This window comes from Lissotriton helveticus, chromosome 8 (genome assembly GCF_964261635.1).
Source record: "Lissotriton helveticus chromosome 8, aLisHel1.1, whole genome shotgun sequence".
Taxonomy (NCBI): domain Eukaryota; kingdom Metazoa; phylum Chordata; class Amphibia; order Caudata; family Salamandridae; genus Lissotriton; species Lissotriton helveticus.
Genome location: NC_136069.1, coordinates 595,337,005 through 595,349,575, shown reverse-complemented (window position 1 = coordinate 595,349,575; position 12,571 = coordinate 595,337,005).

Sequence of the window (12,571 nt, the reverse complement as noted above, 5' to 3'; positions counted from 1 at the left end):
CTTCTAATAAAGTGATGACGTGCGTATCAAATTTGCTTTAAGTTACTGACATTTCATGCCTATAGATTTATTTTTCAACATAATCCTTCACGTGTTAGAGGCTCTTCTAGTGCCTGACCTCTCCAGAACCCCTATCTAAAGTGTCAATGCTTCATGATAAATTGACTATGTGCTCCATAATAAAAAACTGTGATCCGAACCCTATAATAATCGCCATCACCCCACTTCGTGAAATACAATGACAACAACTGCACTTAACTATTTTCATGTTTTCAGCCTGTAGGCTAGAATAGTTAAGTGAGGAAGATGAGACATCAGCATTTCCAATTTGAGAAATTACAGGCGGAATGTATGTATATGTTCCTTGGAGTAGAGGTGATCTGGCTGCATTTACAAGCAGTTTTCCATAATTGAGAGACAAACCAATGTATTGGTATGCACGAATTGAGCAGTTCGTTAAGATTTCCAAATTATTGTGGACGGATTTGAATACATTTTTGACATAGTAGTGCCTCTGATTTGTGGGCCAAATGTAAGGTTACAGTATTGTTGCCAAAAGAAGAACCGGTGAGTCAGACTAGAAAAGATGCACCATCTCCTGTAGTGATGGAGAAGTATGAGGCAATGATTACTTTCCTGAATGGCAGAGTGCCCCCAAGAGATTTGGATTGGTTTAAGATTAAAAAAACTACTCAACAGCTGGAAGGGACCGAACATCAATAAAACACAGTGGACAGAAATATCCTAATGAGAAGGATATGGGGATTATTGAGTCATAGTTTGAGTTGGGATCAAGACAAGAAATTTGTACACGCAGAACAAGTCAGTAGACGAAATTTTGAAATAAGCAAAATATTGTAGTGATAAATTAGATATGAAACAGAAAAACATTAAGGAAAAGTTCATGTCGTTACAAACGAAGTTGGCTTTGAAAGGTTTCCAGAATCCTTATTTCACAGTACCTCAAGGGAATATGCAAGGAGATACTGCTTCAAAAAGTTGACTTTCAGGGAAGTCAAGGAGGATTTAATCCATCTCAAGGTAGAGGTGTTCCTGTGGGTTCAGGATTTGGGAGTAGATATTGCTGTGATGAAAAAAGATTACACAATGTTGCATCTGTCACAGAATTAGACATTGGAAGAGAGAATGCATGCATAATCCAATTTGTAATGGGGGGAAATGTAAAAGTTCAGAAGGGAATGCAAATGTCAAATGTGCCTGCACCACAATCTCAAATGCCTGTGCAAGGTCAGATACTAATGATGCCCACCCCACCTGTTCAAATGAATGCCCAAAATGTAGGAAGCCCTAGTTTTTATTTAAATCAGTTGTCGAAAATTAACACAAACTCCTTTCAAATTTTCATGTCATAATTTCAGAATTCGAACGATAATGTAGTACAAAAATGCCATTTTTTTGTTCAGGATCCGATAATTCCCAATGACGGTGCGTGGAAGAGGAGAAAAATAGTGTACTTGGGGCAGCCTCAGAGGTGGACTAGAGTTGTTCCTACATAGATGCTGAAGTATTGGATCACCCAGTTACATTTTTAATAGATACAGGAGCTACCAGGTCCACAGTAGGAACAGTGCAAGTTCCAGATCTACCTCTCTTGGGCTACACAATCCAAGTTGTGGACATTTTACATAAACAATTCAGAAATCCTGTCTCAGGAGATGTACCCATAACATTAGGTACTTTATAAGAAAAGCATCAGTTTGTTGATTGTGATCTATGTCCTTAAATCAGTTAGGGCGAGATTGGCTGTGCAGGTTAAATTGTACTATTTACTGCATGCTGGATCGTGTTGCTTCACAGACACATGATGAGGATGTCAATTATAAATTAGTTAAACAGAAAAATAAAATAGGAAATCTTTCTTTATTCTCTGTTGAAGAATTACCTGATGATTTAAAATAGTGAATCCTGAAGTTTGGGATTTAACAGGAAAAGATATTGGACCTTTTACTGGGTGTAGTACAAGTCCGAGTTGCTGTAAAGCCAAATGCAGTGTTTGCTAGAACACCCCCGTACCATTTGACATCAGCAGGAATAACACTAGTGAACACCAGTGATGTAAGATATACTGGAGAAAAGAATACTGAGGGAATTGATTGGGAGTCCATGTAATTCTCCAGTAATAGGTATACAGAAACCCAATTAGAAATATAGAATAGTACAGGATGGAAGGCAGATTAATGAGATAGCTGTTCCATGTCGTTCCATGGCAGCAAATTAATCTGCTATATTTTTCCTGTCCCGTGTGCTACAAAATGGTTTACAGTCATTGATCTGTGCCAGGCTTTTTTCTCTGTGCCATTGCATGAGAAAAGCCACTATCTTTTGTATTCCAACAGAAGGTGTTAGCGTGGTGTCATGTCCCACAAGGTTATACAGAGAGTCAATATATTTTCAACCAGATCTTAAAGGGAAGGTAAGAGACCCTACACATTCCTAACAAGTCGACTCTTGCCCAGTACATGGATGATTTGCTGTGGCATCCGAAACATGTGAGGCTTGTAAACAAGACTTGATTGCTTTGTTAAACCACCTGACTGAGAATGGACACAAGGTGTCTCCAGGGAAGCTGCAGCACTGTCAAAAAGAAGTTCAATATCTGGGACACATCATTGTGAAGGGAGCTAGAAAGGTTTCACCTGAGAGAGTGGAAGGCATCTTGCAAATGAATTCACCGCAAACTCAAAAGGCAGGCTGAATGTTTTTGAGAATGGTTGGTTACTGGAGGTAGTAGATACCAAACCTTTCCATAATGACAAAACCTTTAATGAGGCTGACACATAAGGATCCACATCCCATGGACAACAAAAGCTCAGAAGTATTCCTGGAGTTGAAAGACAAATTGTGTTGTGCCCTTGCTCTAGGGAAGGCTAATTATTAAAAATAATCCACATTGTTTTGCAGTGAGAGAGATGTGCAAGCTTTCAGTGTTGACTCAGGTACATGGTGATGCTTAAAGACCAATTGCATAGTTCTCAACTGCACTTGATCCAATATCTGCAGGTCTTCCCATTGCCTAAAAGCGGTAGCTGCAGTGAGCCCTAGTCTGGAAAAGAGTGATAGCATAGTGATGGGATACCAATTAGCTATTATGGTCCCAAACTCTGTTGATCTCCTGTTACCAAAAACAAAGTACATAACACATATTAATTTGACAAAATGCGAGCAAACCTTTTTGAATTATTGTAATGTAGTTCTTAAAAGATGCAGTATACTAAATCCTTTAACTTTGTTACCTGTAAATGATGTTGACTGTGATGAGTTCGAACACAATTGTGTGGATGTTACGGATCAATGCACTAAACACAGACCTGACTTTAAGGATAAACCCCTGATTGAGCCTGACCATGTGCTGTTGGCTGATGGCTCATATTTAAGAAGTAATGGTGTTACACTAAGAGCAGCATATGTAGTATGCACAATCAATGATATTGTTGATGTTTCCTGGCTTCAACGAGTTACCTCAGCCCAAGTTGCTGAACTAATTGCTCTTATACGATCCTGCAGTTTAACTGGCCAAATGAGAGTCACAATATTCACCAACGGTCAATATGGGTTTGGTGTGGCCCATGATTTTAGACAGTTGTCTCAAAGAGGTTTGCTAACCTCTTCAGGCACCCCAATCCACAATAGAAATCATGTAAAACATTTACCAGAAGCATTGCAATTGCCCTGGAAAGTAGCAGTGGTCAAATGTGCAGCACACTAAGGTGGAAATGAACATATTGCCATGGACCAGTAGATACCCCAATTTAGTAGCCAGGTATTGTGCCTTGTTAGCCTGTACATTTAATGGATATTTCACTTGTGAGTCCAAAGAAGAGAGTCCATTTACAATGTTGATGAGGCTCACAGATACCTGGGACAAGTTAAAACGAGTCCAGGAAAGAAAACCTAAAATAACAATAAATGTACGCAGAAGGGAGATCAGTTTTGGGTGACAGCTTGTTGTTTCTAATGACACAATTCTACCATGGGTACACACATTTAGGAAGAGATGCATGGTGAGGCTTTTCAGGCAGAGTTGGTTTAATTCAAAATTCTGAATGTTTGCGATAGAGATTTTTCATAGGTGTATCATATGTCAACAAATGAATGCAGGAAAGAGAACGCACGCTACATTGACACACATAGGGAGATCAGGAGGACCATTCAACAGGATGAAAATGGAATTGGTCAAAATGGCAGATCATAACAGGCTGAGATATGTGCTGGACATTGTGTGCTAGGCTGGTATTACGTGAACTGATCCCTAGGTACGGACTGCCAATTTATTTTGAGTCAGATAGAGGAACCCATTTCAATTACAAAGTTCTGAAGATGATCTGCACCACAATACAAATTTGGCAATAATTACACTGCAGTTACAGTCATGAAGCTTCTGGAATAATTGAACAAGTGAATGGGACTATCAAATCCCTACTAGCAAAAGTGTGTGCTTCATCCTCTTTGAAATGGGCAGATACTTTGCCTTTGGTGTTGATGAGCATACAAAGTATTCCAAATAGAAAGACAGGACTGTCCCCACATGAGATTCTAATGGGAAGGGCAATGAGATTACCAGCTGGTCCTGCAATTGTTCCATTGAATATCATTGATGATATTATCTTGGATTACTGCAAAGGGTTGGCTGATGGGGTCCATTCTATTTCTCATCAGGTTTCGGCTGCCACTCAAGATCAGCACCAAGAACAATGCCACAACCTCAACCCTGGTGACTGGGTCATGATCAAGAAGCATGTTCGGTAGACTTGTTTAGAACCCAGATGGAAAAGCCCCTTCCAGGTAATTATGACAACAAATGTTGTTAAGTGTGCTTGGATTGCAAATTGGTTTCATCCCTCACACACTAAGAGGGGAGAAACACAAATGATGTGCTAATGGTCTGCAATCTGGTAAGAAGGACATTGGTGACTGCACCAATTCCCTAGAGACCACCCAGACCAGCAGCACTATTGCCTGAGCAACAGAATGAGAAAGAGAGGGGTGAAGATCAATCAACTCAACAAGAAATGCAGGTGTCAAAAATCACACAGAGTGGAATATGAGTAACTAACGAAAAAGAAGCAGAGACTCCTCCTCATGGTGAAAGTGGCAGTGAAACTGTGTATGCACAAACAGAAGATCCAGGGGAAGGAACTAGTATTGGAACAAAAAGAGTGACCAGATAAGCTGAATGGCCAAAAAGCTTCAGCAATAAAGTCCAGGCAAGAAGCTCCTCAGTAACACAAATACCGGAGACTATATATGAAGACACAGAATCGTGTGACGGAAGTGGTACAGAGCACAAGGACAAATCTTTTAGAAGATCTAAAAGAACTAGGGTGCATTTTTGCAGGTATTCAGGACATGAATGGCCATATTACATTAGCTCAACATTGAATATCGTCTTAGAAGATTTGTGCAAAGTAAACCCTGAACTGCTAGAACCTCCTTGACAGCAAGCTGAATAGTTATTTAAGGAAAAGAAATTAAAAGAAAAAAAAGAAGAGAACATAAAGAACTGTTGACACAACGAAGTATGCTGATAAGTATTTTATTTTACAGCAGATCAACCTAGAGCGGAGTGCGCTATATAAGAATAGGGATAACCTTTAGAAAAACACGGAGTAGGGTTAAAGATTGTCTGCTTAGTAATCAAACACTAAAAAAACTAACAAATAATAAGAAGTAGAAAAAAAAGACAAAAACAGAAATGGTGAACTCAAGAAGGTTGAAGCTGACTCGGAGAGAAATATGTTGCATTCGAATTATATGTAAGTATGTTATTTGTTCAATTTTTGTAATAACAGCAATAATGATTTCCATAGTACTAATACGATTTTATTTAACACCAGAGACAGAAAATAACAAAGTAGGATTTTACTAAACCCCATACTCATCATAATCTAGAAGAATAAGTTAGATGTTCCTTTCTGAGCTATTTAATTAAGATGATTTATCCACAAATGTATTCTCTAGGTTAGTTCAAGGATGCACTATTGCAATAGATGCACATAGTTTCTTTGGCTGTGCACACTAACCTACTACAGTTTCAGAAGAGGTAATCTATTCTCATGTGCCTTTGTCATGCTGTTTCATGTAGCATCCTACTTTCCTCAGTTAATAGAAAAGAACATTATGAATACCTTTACTCTAAGTATGACCTAATACTTTCTCAAGATCCTTTCATAGAAAGCATAAATTTACACCCGCAAGCAAAACAAATGGATATTTCCTGGTATTATTTCTTCTTACGTAGTTCAATAAATAGTGTACAGGCTTATCGGAATAACAACCCGTTTAATGTGACCATTGCAGAAGGCATACATAATGGCTTTAGAAGATAGATACACCAACAAACCTCGAGCTAGTGATAAAAGTAGGGATGTCTTAGAGAATACATAGAGGAAAGAGGAGAATACATTTCAATATATCCAAAGCTGAGTCTAGAAAGCCAATACAAGGTTAAAATGTGCGTGTAGAAAGGGGGACACATAAACAAACTGGACATGTAGGGATTAGTAGTTGCAAACATACATTTGAATTAACAGGGGGAGTATATTATATTTGTGGTTTAAATACTTATTTCTTGTTGCCAGCCATCTAAGAGGGTATTTGTTATCTAGGTATATGAAGTCCTAAAATGTATCATGTGAAAAGCTTAGATGCACTAACAATAACACAGTCACATAGACAAAAGCAAAATGCAGAAACCAGAGCAGGATTAACAGGCGACATATGTGGAGAAATAATTTCATCAGTGGGTGTCATTTTAAATTGCAAGAAGAATAGGAGGTTAGCCACTACTGTTTACAAAATAGCAATGAGCGCATCCGGAGCTTTGCTTATTATTAAGACCAAAGTAATTGCTATATGATCTATGGTGCTCCAAGACTGACTTGCATTACACATCTGATTAGCCGAGAAGGGTAGAGTCTGCCTAATGCTTAAGTTAACCAATTGCTGTATGTACATAGCAGATTAGAGTAAGAAAATAGAGCATTATGCCAAGAACATATCAGGTCTAGAACCTGAAATACGTAAACTGGAAACACCAACTATCTTTGAAGATATCGGCATAGGAGAGAATTGATAAAGCATAAACATTTTGCTTGAATAATGTGGTTAGCCTATAAAATATTGACACAAGTATGCTTAAATAAACAGAAAAAGGAAAATATAACTGTGTAAATTAATGTGTAAAATGTTTAGCCCAATTTGTTTTTGTAGCAAGCATCCATTTCTTTTTTTAATTGTATTTTTATTTTTGATAAGCCAATAAAACATAGTATACATATACCAAGTAAAATGGCTCAACAGCCATAAACAATTTCTAAATCCAGGGGAGGAGAAGAGACAAAATATATATGAAACAATCATAATTATATAAAATCCTCATTGGATTCAGAGTACATATCAATTCATACCCAATGTAAAAGAGAAGAAAGAAAGAAAGTAAGGGGGCAATATAGGAAAAATAAAAAACAGGAAAAACGTACCACACTCTGTCCAGCAATATAAGCTTTGCCCTGGTATCCGCCAAATGATCAATTATAGGGCCCCATTTCTCGATACCCAATCTCCGTTTATGCAACCCTTTGAGAGTATAAAGGCTGTACTCTAAGTTGCAGATAGAGTATAACCTTCTTCTCCACATTTCAAATGGTGGTGTTTCTTTCTGTCGCCATAATGTCCTTATGCATAGTCGAGCCACAGCTACGGCTATGAAACCCAAATACCTATATTTATGCATCATGCCACTGACCATTGAGTCTTCCAAAATTCCCAATGACATAACAGTGGGAGTAATCCGAATCTGTACTCCTGTGCCTCATTAAAACAGCCTCTATCCTCCTAATCAAAAGTTTCAGCTCTGGGCAGGCGAAAAACATATGTAGACTATCAGCCTGATCCCCCCCACACTGTGTACATTTTCCCTCATTTAACCCACCCCAACATGCTCATTTGGCAGGGGTATAATATAAATTTAATATAGTCTTATAGGGTTGGGTCTGAAGGCTGGAGGATACCAAATGTTTTTCAGCAAAAGAAGTCGAGTCATGTAATATGTCTCCGGCCTGCGATAATCTGACATTCCGTTTTAAATTGATATAGGGTACCAATCTTCACCCGCCCCCTAATTGCCTCTAGTGAATTATTTTTGGGGGATAGAAATCCTACATTGGTCTTTTTCAATAAATATTCCTGGACTTGCAAGTATTTAAAAAGTCCGCTTTTGGCAAGTTGAATTCAGTGACCAAAGAGGAGTGAGGCTGTATACTGTTTTTGTCTACTAAGTCTCCCAAAATTACAACACCCTTCCATCTTCATCTGGCCATTATGATGTACAAAAAAATAGAAGGCAATAATGCTGGAGATGCTGTAGGTGTGTAAAAATGAATCCTCCCTATCTGCATATACCTCCACACCTGGAGCCATACCTTGTATATGGCGAGCACCACCTTAAAGCGTATTTTCTTGTAATAACTAGGCTCTAAATTTAGAACGAAACCCCTCTCTGCCTCAAAGCCTAGAAGCATTTGTGAAATATGAGGACGTTCAGCTACTATAGCTTCCTCTTCCCCCACCAATAATTTTTCCATATGCTGAAGTAGGCAAGCCCCGTAATAAAACATAAAATTGGGTACTGACCAGCCCCCTTAAGAACGTGGTAGATTTAAGTATTTAATTGCTCAGCGAGGTTTGCCTTGAGCCCACATGAAACTGCTACATATCGAATGTAGTTTTTGAAGCTGCTTTTTAGTAAGTTCCACGGGTACAGTAGTATAACACTTTGGGTAGAATATTCATTGTTAAAACATTATGCCTACCCACCATTGAAAGATGTAGACCTTCTATCCTGTCAAGCTCCTTTTTAATTTTACGAACCATGGCGTCCCAATTGTAAAGTACCATTTTATCCAAAGACGCATTGACATGGATCCCCAAGTAGGTTGCCACTTCTATAACCCTGAAATCAGTAAAAAGCGCTTGCTTTGCACAAACTATTTGTGTCTTGGCTGTTTTTAATTTATAACCGGAGCTTTGTTCAAATGACATTGCTAGCCGTGCAATCTCTACCACAGCATTGGCTGGATCCGACAAAACTACAGCAACATTGTCAGCATATGCTAGTGTTTTGACATATTCTTGCCTAATCCTCATGGATGGAATGTTCAAACTATTTTCCAATAAATGTAAAAAAGGATTGATGTAGAGAGCAAAGAGTAAAGGGGAACATGGACACCCTTGTCTGGTACCTCTAAATATTGGCACGCAATCAGATTCAAGCCCCATCATGCATATTCGGGCCACAGGGTTTATACATAGTTCTTATTACTCTAAGGAAACCAGGGCCAAACCATTGCCCCTCCATAGTTGCCCATAAAAATGCTCATAAGACACGGTCAAACGCTTTCTCTGTGTGTAGCAAAATGATTCCACATGGAGCTTGCTGAAAAGCAGCATAGTCCAACAAAGCAACCGTCCTACTAATGTGGTTGACCGTGCCTCTTCCTGGGATAAAGCTGTGTTGACGCACAGAAACTAGAAGAGTAATCACTTGGGAGAGTGGTGGCAAGGATCTTTGCGTATATTTTCCCGTTACAGTTTAACAATGAGATTAGCCTATACGATCCAGGCAGTATGGGTGATTTGTATTTCTACTTAAAAATAATGATATTAGCTACATCCCATGATGCGGGGGATTGACTTTCTGTGCTCCAAAAACACGCTCAGCATATCTGTATTTAGCTCCGGCAAAAAGATTTTGTAGAGTTCTAATGGAGTTTTGTCTGGCCCAGCAGCCTTGCCTGTTGCTAAAGAGCCAACAGCCACCACAAGCTCTTCTAGTGTGATGGGCTCTTCCAAATATTTCTGGTCATCTAAATGAAGCCTCTTTCTAAAAGGGTCTTTGAAAAAAGATTGAGTTTTCTCCTGACTACTTGAATCCTCCTTATACAGTTCCTTGTAAAAGGTCCTAAAAACTTCGAGTATTGCTGTAGGTGTTTCAGCTAATCTCCCAGCTGAGCCTCATGGGAACAGTCCAGCCCGAACTGCCCATGAGGTACAGGGTCAGACTGATTTGCATATAGCCATGTCTGAACTGGGGTGGCTGAGTGAACTAAAGAATGGCGATGGATTAAACCCAGATCAGTTGACTGGGGTGAGTGTTTGATTTGTTCAAACGCTTCATCCATCATCCCCTTTTGTATCGCTTTGTTTGCCCTAAGTGTGGCAGGGTATGCTCAGACGTGAGTCCCTTGTTCACTTGGCCACTGGATTCAAGATAGCCTGGCTGATGAGGATTATGAATCCGAAACCGGTCCCAGGATTCTTGTTTCCGGTCCAGGGAAGACATGGCTTGGCTGTTGGGCTGGACTTTCCCATGATGCACAGGGTCAGACTGATTTGCATATAGCCATGTCTGAACTGGGGTGGCTGAGTGAACTAAAGAATGGTGATGGATTAAACCCAGATTAGTTGACTGGGGGTGAGTGTTTGATTTATTCAAACGCTCCGTCCATCATCCCCTTTTGTATCGCTTTGTTCGCCCTAAGTGTGGCAGGGTATGCTCAGACGTGAGTCCCTTGTTCACTTGGCCACTGGATTCAAGATAGCCTGGCTGATGAGGATTATGAATCCGAAACCGGTCCCAGGATGCTTGTTTCCGGTCAAGGGAAGACATGGCTTGGCAGTTCGGGCTGGACGGTTCCCATGAGGCACAGGGTCAGACTGATTTGCATATAGCCATGTCTGAACTGGGGGGGCTGAGTGAACTAAAGAATGGTGATGGATTAAACCCAGATCAGTTGACTGGGGGTGAGTGTTTGATTTGTTTAAACGCTCCGTCCATCATCCCCTTTTGTATAGCTAATAGAGTAAGCACAGGGTTCTTGTGGAAATTCAAAGGGAAAACTAACATACATAGGCAATTGCAACTTAGTATGCTGCTTAACGATAATGGTAGCTGTTCTCATATGCTACTGTGGTAAAGAAGAAGGATGCACACACCATTGGCCGATACTTTCACCATTGATTGAAGATGACGTAGCACCAAATAGAATGGATATGTACATTTTTTTATAAAATATACATGTGTTTTTAGTTAGGGGACTTCAGAATCTCTTCCACTACCCGTTGATTAGACACCCTCTGAGAGTGTTATGCTGATCAGACTGGTAAAGGCTAATTATTCTGTGACTATCCCTTTGTCTTTTACACTGAGAGCTACTGAATGAATGAGTGAATTTCTATAACACAGCTACTCGTAAGAGTGTCACGGAGCTTTTAGACTTGCCAAAGTTTATCATGCAGAGGATCCTTCTGCACCTTGGTCACCACTGCTGGTGGTGTTTTCTAAATTCTCTTTAAGACTACATCTATTGGTGTGACTTACTCCTTCTTGAAAGAAGATGGACGGCTTTTTAAGAACTACTAATGAGAGGTTCAACTGATTTCTAAATACTATTTCTAAAGGCTCTTTAAAATTCTCCCTCTTTTCTACAGGACTCTTCATGGGTTCTGATAGGTTAGGTTATGGAACATGCAGTAATATGTTCATGTTGATTGCTAACCTGTATTTTTTTTATTGCCTGATTACGAGTGCAGCAGTCTTCTGATGGCCACACTCATGTGGCGCAGCCGTGGCGGTCCACCGTCTGCCACATTATGACTTTAAAAGTCACTGCGGCAAAGGACCGACGGCTGTACAAGGTAACAGTCATTCCCTGGCGGTGACAGAGCTGCAAAGTAAAAGAAACAACTCTCTTGGATGAATTTTTAATTGTACAAAAATCCCTATTTAGTTATCTCATGCTTTCATACTCATCCACATATACTTCAGGACCCCACAGAACCTATTAGTCAATCAATTCATATATGATGAAATTGGCAAAGAAATACATAAAAAGGATATTTTATTTGAAATTCAATTTCTATATTCAATTTTTCTGATAAAAGCACTACAAGTGCGTAAGAAATATTAAAAACAGTGCATCCATAAAAAAACAATATAAAAAACATGAAAAAACTAGGAGAGACAGCAAAAATACAGTGTAAACAAATAATCACATCACTAGTACAGTTATTTCCTATGGAATTTATCTAATCATGTGTGTTAGAGGCTACAGCCTTCTATATTCAGTTAGACCCCCACACATTCCTTGGATACAACCCAATACTGTAAACCAATGCGTTGACGCGTTTGACAGAGCAGCACCACAATGTAAGATGTTCAGATCCAGTCCCGCTGAGCATATTACCAGTTCCGTCACCACCAGCCATTTCATGGCGGGAGCCCCGCCATGAAAAGGCTGGTGGTGAAGAAACACATGGGGCCCTACATGGCCCCCATGACCCCACGCAATGGAGATGCATTCAGGGGAGCACAACCGGTGCCCCCTTGTCTGTATTCCTCCAAAGTTCCAGTTCTACTTGTAATTAGGCAGACAGTCCTTGTGCAGCTTTGGCGCAGCTGTGTCGGCAGACAGCCGGCGCAACTGCGCCAAAGTCATAATTAGGCCCTTAATATTTCTTTTAACTGATTTTACTAATTTGAACTTGAATAAAG